The sequence below is a fragment of the Pagrus major genome, chromosome 13 (assembly GCF_040436345.1).
Source record: "Pagrus major chromosome 13, Pma_NU_1.0".
NCBI classification, from domain to species: domain Eukaryota; kingdom Metazoa; phylum Chordata; class Actinopteri; order Spariformes; family Sparidae; genus Pagrus; species Pagrus major.
In genome coordinates, this window is record NC_133227.1 from 30,540,951 (window position 1) to 30,548,234 (window position 7,284).

Here is a 7,284-nt window from a genome sequence, read left to right on the forward strand (position 1 = left end):
GATCCCAACGAGACTCCAGGAGAACAAGAGACTTAAGAGCAGGAGGACACAGATGGACACAGATGGACATGACTTCTTAATCTTCTTCAAAGTCGTTGTGAAACCAATCAAAAATGCACCAAAGTCAGTTTTCTCTCTTCATCACATCAGAAAGTATCCCTCAGAAGTCATCAGCCATCGTCTCACGAGGATTCAGCCTCCGGAGGCGACGGCAAATGTTTGGAGGCTTCTGACGTGGCCAGTGGACATCCTGACCAACACGTCCTCCTCTGGACAACTTCAGCAATTCAAAATGCGAGACTGGAGTTGGAGTTGAGAGACGACGTCTCCGAGTGGATCGTTTCATGAGTAGAACAAAGATAACTTTAAAAAAAACCCGAATGAAAAGTTAAATTGTTGTCAGATGATCATCGACTGTTAACCTGCGTCCAACCACAGCTCTCTCAAATGTGACCAGTCGATACCAGTATCAGAAATGCATTCGATACGACGTCTGATACGAGATCCTGCTACTTCCCAGCATCGCCCCACACACCTGTATACGGACTGCCACTCAGTATCGACCCGTACACAAAGTTCAGGTGTCAGAATCAGTGTTGCAAAGTAGGCAACCATTTGAATTTGTTCAAATGTGGCTGGATGTGTGTTTTGTTGCATCTGTAATCACACTCACAATATTACTAATATACTTATTAACTCAGCCGAACTCTCGGAGCATGTCGTCTGATGTCTGCTCAGGTTTTAGCACATTTCCAACACAGCAGCTGCGTTCAGTGACCACAGTCTGCTGATCGTCTCTCTTTACATCCTTGGATTTGTATTTTATCTACAATATTTGCAGACGTTTCTTCACTCAACATCAGTGTGAATGAGGACCAGCCCTCAGTGATCTTCCAGCTTAAATAAAGGCAAATAAATACATAAACATTATTGCTGTGTGATAAATGCAGAGCTGCGACGACCATCAGAAGCACCTGAGTCCTGCAAAATCATGAGGCATCGTCTCACTTCCATCCAAAGACACAAAAGCTTTTGAGACATTCAACTCATCAATACTTTAGATTATATCGTGATATATTTAGGCTATATCTCGATATTTTTAAATCTCCTCAAAAGCACTTCATTAATGCTGGACTGGGAGACGGACAGACCAAATACTCTCTCCGACCGATCAGCTCAATCTGCAAAGTAACTACTAACTAAAGTTATCGAATGACTGACCTGCACGTTGAAGGCATGTAAGGACAAAATAAAAGCAACTGGATGAACTGAAACCGAACAAAATGTAACGAGACTAAAAGTTACAAGTTCAATTTAAGTTTTAAAATTCAGTTTTCTTGTAATCGTGTGTAGATCTGGTGCAGCAGGCGACCTAATGTAGGTCACGTTCAAGAGTTCACAAGACACATGAACACAGAGCCTACATGCACACACACGTCATCGCTACAAACACACGCACACACACTTTCTGTGAGTGTCAGTAGACTGTGCATCCTGTAGAGAATGCAGAGAGGAAGTGATTGAATAATTCAGCATATTTCCTGAACAGTAATGGCCTCCTGCCGCTGCTGCTGCTGCCGCCGCCGCTGCTGCTGCTGATGGTGTGTGTGGTATTCAGCGATGGGGTTAAGTGCTGTGTGTACTCAGCGGGCCATGCAACCGACCAACCATCCATCCATCCATCCGTCCGTCCATCCAGCCATCCGTCCATCCAACCAACCATCCATCCATCCATCCATCCGTCCATCCAACCAACCATCCATCCATCCATCCGTCCATCCAACCATCCATCCATCCATCCATCCATCCGTCCATCCATCCGTCCATCCATCCATCCATCCATCCGTCCATCCATCCATCCAACCAACCATCCATCCAACCATCCATCCATCCGTCCATCCAACCAACCATCCATCCATCCATCCGTCCATCCATCCGTCCATCCGTCCATCCATCCATCCGTCCAACCAACCATCCATCCAACCATCCATCCATCCGTCCATCCCTCCAACCAACCATCCATCCATCCATCCCTCCATCCATCCATCCATCCCTCCATCCATCCATCCAACCATCCGTCCAACCATCCCTCCATCCATCCAACCAACCATCCATCCGTCCATCCATCCCTCCATCCAACCAACCAACCATCCATCCATCCATCCGTCCATCCATCCAACGACCAACCATCCATCCATCCATCCAACCATCCATCCCTCCAACCAACCATCCATCCCTCCATCCATCCAACCATCCATCCAACCATCCATCCATCCATCCATCCATCCAACCATCCATCCCTCCATCCCTCCAACCAACCAACCATCCATCCCTCCAACCAACCATCCATCCCTCCATCCATCCAACCAACCATCCATCCAACCATCCATCCCTCCATCCCTCCAACCAACCAACCATCCATCCATCCCTCCAACCATCCATCCATCCATCCGTCCGTCCAACCATCCATCCATCCCTCCATCCCTCCAACCAACCAACCATCCATCCATCCCTCCATCCAACCAACCAACCAACCAACCATCCATCCATCCGTCCAACCATCCAACCATCCATCCATCCATCCATCCAACCAACCATCCCTCCATCCATCCATCCATCCATCCATCCATCCATCCATCCATCCCTCCACGTTGTGTTTGGTTTCTTTACGGCCACAAAACATAACAGAACATGTTTGATGTCAGCTCAGTATTTGGGCTCTGTATTTTGGGACAGGGCGGAGATCCACGGCCCTGGCTGTATTATATTTAGACGTTTGGTCCAGGAAGCAGGATGGAGGGAGGGTGGGGGTGGAGGAGGGTGGGGTTGTTAGATATTAGCGAGTCTTGTGGGACAAACCGGGGTTCCCACTTTCCCACAGTCTGAGCTGGAAAACGCTGGACGGAGGCCCTGACAGCTGGCCCCTGCCGAGGACCCGGAGTGACTGACTGCCCACTGCCTCCACAGGAAGGAAAGGTCACAGTGCACAAACACAACACACACACACACACACACACACACACACACACACACACACACACACACACACACAGATACCTGAGGCAGCTCTGGTGACTCTATTAATCATAATTAACTTGTGTTGTAGGAGGTCAGCTGGTTAGTCAGATTGCTCCTGCAAGCACACAGTTGTGACAACTATAAAACTACTATATAATACTATAATCAATATTTTGATATTAACAATGAATCAAATAACTGTATGTGTGGCGATGAACCGTAGTCATCATCCGACTCTGCAGTTTTAGCACCAACCAGCAGACAAAGTCAGCCATCAGCTCGTGAACACATAGGAGCTCAGCTGCTAACGAGGTGAAGCAGAGTAAATACTGGAGTTACAATCATCAGGTGGACACAAATTTAAACCCCAAAATGAATATTAGCCGTGTATTGAAAATAGGCAGGAAACCGTTCAACGATCGCAGAGACCTGATGTCTGAATATCTGTAAAACACCAACATGTCCTGTTCTTCACCACACTTAAAATAATTATCAGAAAATGTCACTTGTTTTCAGCTCATTTATCACTAATCCATTATGAAACATAAACAATGCGTGTCTGGTTTCTTCATGCGTGTCGTCGTCACCAGTCTGCACAGGCTGTGAGTCCTGCTGCAGGTCACAGAGTCCCAGTCAGACACCCGACCGGAGTTTCAAACATGCAGGCTTTATTATGAAAACCTGACATATTACGTCACTATACATCTGAGTTTCATCTTAGCAGCACACATTTCACTAGAAACAGGAAAAGCAGTCCCTGTTGTCGAACACTGACACATCCTCAAACTGAAGGATACGACAAAATGCTCAATGACCAGCACGAGACAGACATCTCAGGAAACTCTGTTCATGTTCATGTTGGACGTTTCCAACCCTGACTGACTCACTGAACTACAGTTACAGTTACAGTCTTCTGTCTGTCCGTCCGTCCGCCTGCAGTGAGGAATCAGGAGATGCGATTTCCTCGATACCTTCAGTTCCTGCTCCTCTCATCTGTCTCACCTTCTCTCTACTGGGTCAGGATTTCTATAACGATTTTTTAAAATCAATTCAGTCGTCAAAGAACAGATATTCAGTCTGAAGATGGAGACTGGAAACACACACACACACACACACACACACACACACACACACACACACACACACACACACACACACACACACACACGAACTTCCTTCTCTTCCCACAGTGTTCTGGTCAGAGAGTGTGGGAATCTTTTCTGTGTGTGCCAAAAGTATGAGTCACACACACACACACACACACACACACACACACACACACACACACACACACACACACACACACACACACACACACACACACACACACACAGACGGATGTTAAACGCTGTAAAATACTTGATTACTTTCAGATGAACCTCGTCTGAGCGTCACTTCCCCGGCTGTACATTCATCAGAGGCTCTGTCTGATGTCAGTTTGGAGTTTGTCTCCTCATCAGTCTGTCAGTTTATCAGCTTCTGTGGCTGAAAGAGGGAAAGTCTGCAGGTTATTGTGGGGCTGTGGCGCCCTCGTGTGGCCTCACCGAGCAACAACAGGACAGATAACTGATGAAATGCTCTTCAAGGGATTTAAAGTTCACTTTCGTTCGTATATGAAGCTGAATAATTACTCACTATTAACCTATTTATGCTTCAACAACAAGAAGAGTAATCTGTCATTTATTTATGAGTTATTATTTTAGGAAATGTTTAAAATAAATCACAGAAGGCTTTGTTGGACTCTAATGCAGATAATTAAAGACCCACACAGGATTTGAACACACAACCCTCGTGTTGCCTCATCTGCTGAAATCAGCTCCACTATGAGAACTTATTAAACTGCATCCGCTCTCACACAGACAATAATTTAACAATTTAACATTCATCAAACAAGATCAGTAAACAAAAGTCTGATTTTTTCATAATTATAGTTGTATACATGGAGGCCTGTACACGAGGGCGTCACTGTGCTGGAGACGTGGAGACGTGAGGGCGCAGACGGGGAAACATTTTCCTAATGGTCGTCAACATTTTAGGATTTTAGGAAATGTAATGAGGTCAGAGGAGATAATTAATGACGGCGGGAAGACTAATGCATAAAAACTCATTTAATCTCTTTTATTAACATTTGATGTACTGGAACAAGTTTTACCACATTTTCAACTAATTATGCTTCCAAGAAGTGGAGAGGACGTGAAAATGAAAAACATATTCCTGTAAGTGTTGTCAAATATCGGTACGGATTGCTTAAAATGGTTTCAATACTAATTTATTTGCAGTATCAATACTAGCTGTTTATTTTGCTCACACACGCACCACTGTGGGTCCTACATGGTCCCACCTCCTCCACAAATACATTCACTAGATGCTGTTGTCCTCAACATACAGGACACAAGCCTTGTTGCATGACAAAATGCAAAATCTGGAATTTCATGCCTGAAATGTTAACGTGTCAATTTTTCCTCTGTGGTATTGAATATCTATATTATTTAAAAAGGTCTAGAATCATGACAACACTAATATATATTTACACATCAGCTGCTGACCTGTACACAAGAAGTATTCTGTTAAAAACTACACAATTTGTGACTCCTGGAGATGTTGCACGCAGAAAAACAACAAAACAACAGTGAAGTGCGTCACACTGCAGCCACAGGTCCAACACACACACACACACACACACACACACACACACACACACACACACACACACACACACACACACTAATGTCTGTTCTTCACATATAGCCATAAAGCTAACACACACTGCAGCATCCTCATCAACCAACCAGACCCACCTGCCCACCTGTCTGTCAGTCTGACAGGTGTGCTGGTCTGTTAGCATGTGTTAAAACACTGCACACAGTCAGAACATGTCAGAGACACAACACTGCAAACATCAGACCCACACAGCACAGATGATCCACAGCCAGGCTGCTGCTTTAAACGTGTCCAGTCACATGACCGAAGTCGGAACCATCCTGACTGATCAGCAGCAGTCAGGATGAAGGTGAGACACTGATCAGCAGCAGTGAGTCAGGATGAAGGTGAGACACTGATCAGCAGCAGTCAGTCAGGATGAAGGTGAGACACTGATCAGCAGCAGTCAGGATGAAGGTGAGACACTGATCAGCAGCAGTCAGGATGAAGGTGAGACACTGATCAGCAGCAGTGAGTCAGGATGAAGGTGAGACACTGATCAGCAGCAGTCAGTCAGGATGAAGGTGAGACACTGATCAGCAGCAGTCAGTCAGGATGAAGGTGAGACACTGATCAGCAGCAGTCAGTCAGGATGAAGGTGAGACACTGATCAGCAGCAGTCAGTCAGGATGAAGGTGAGACACTGATCAGCAGCAGTCAGTCAGGATGAAGGTGAGACACTGATCAGCAGCAGGGAGTTGACTGGAGGTAAATGTCCTACCTGTGTGACGTTGACAGCGTCTCCGTGACGTCTTCAGGAGATGAACGACACGTGCAGCTCCGTGAAAATGACGACACGTTCAGCTCGACTTGAAACAGTCCAAGACCACTGAGTCCACTCGATAAAGTCCAGAAATAAAGTCCGAGAGGAGTTTTATCTCCATCACTTCAGTCAGCCCGAGCTCAGGATCATCGACCTCTTCTTCGTCTGTAACGCGTCTGATGTCTGATGAACAGCTGAAGCGCCACCTGCCCCTCTCACACACCTGAACACACCTGTGGCCAATCAGTGGACCAGCTCATCTGTGAGGAGTCCGTCTGAGCCTTTTGTTCACTTTGCGTGTTTTTCTCAGTTTGAGCTTTTGAAATAAAATCAGTTTACTGATGTGAGTTGATCTGCAGAGAGCTGCGGGGTTCAGAGTGTCGCGAGGCTGCTGCACACTGCATCACACTAATTACACAAACTGACTGTACGGAAGCCCTGAGGGACAAGTGTTTCTACCCTCCTGATTTGTTTTCTCTGTGTGTGTGTGTGTGTGTGTGTGTGTGTGTGTGTGTGAAACCCAGTGAAATAAATACATTTAAAAAATCACTCGGCCTGACAGATGATACAAACATTTTTTTTCACTGTTTCACACAAGAAAAACATTTTAGAAGTTAGAAAATGTCTCACCAGAAAACAAAATGTCTCACCTGCCCCTCAGGGCTTCCGTACTTCCTCTTAGACATCAGTAGCTTTGACTTCTTCACATATATCAGGTCATCACCTTGTGCTCTGGAGTTGTTCCTGGTTTTCCCCTGTGATGCTACAACACGTGATATTTTCAATAACAGTGTTTCCAGTAA

General features: G+C 45.7%; 1 long non-coding RNA gene across 1 annotated transcript in view; it reads right to left on the minus strand.

Moving 5' to 3' along the window:
- The window catches only part of LOC141007432 (uncharacterized), a 54,987-nt gene extending 48,373 nt beyond the window's left edge, over window positions 1–6,614 (minus strand). Inside the window, exon 1 of the long non-coding RNA XR_012180011.1 lies at window positions 6,440–6,614. This is a non-coding gene — a long non-coding RNA (uncharacterized lncRNA). The remainder of the gene's footprint in view (window positions 1–6,439) is intronic.
- Between the last annotated feature and the right edge of the window lie 670 nt (window positions 6,615–7,284).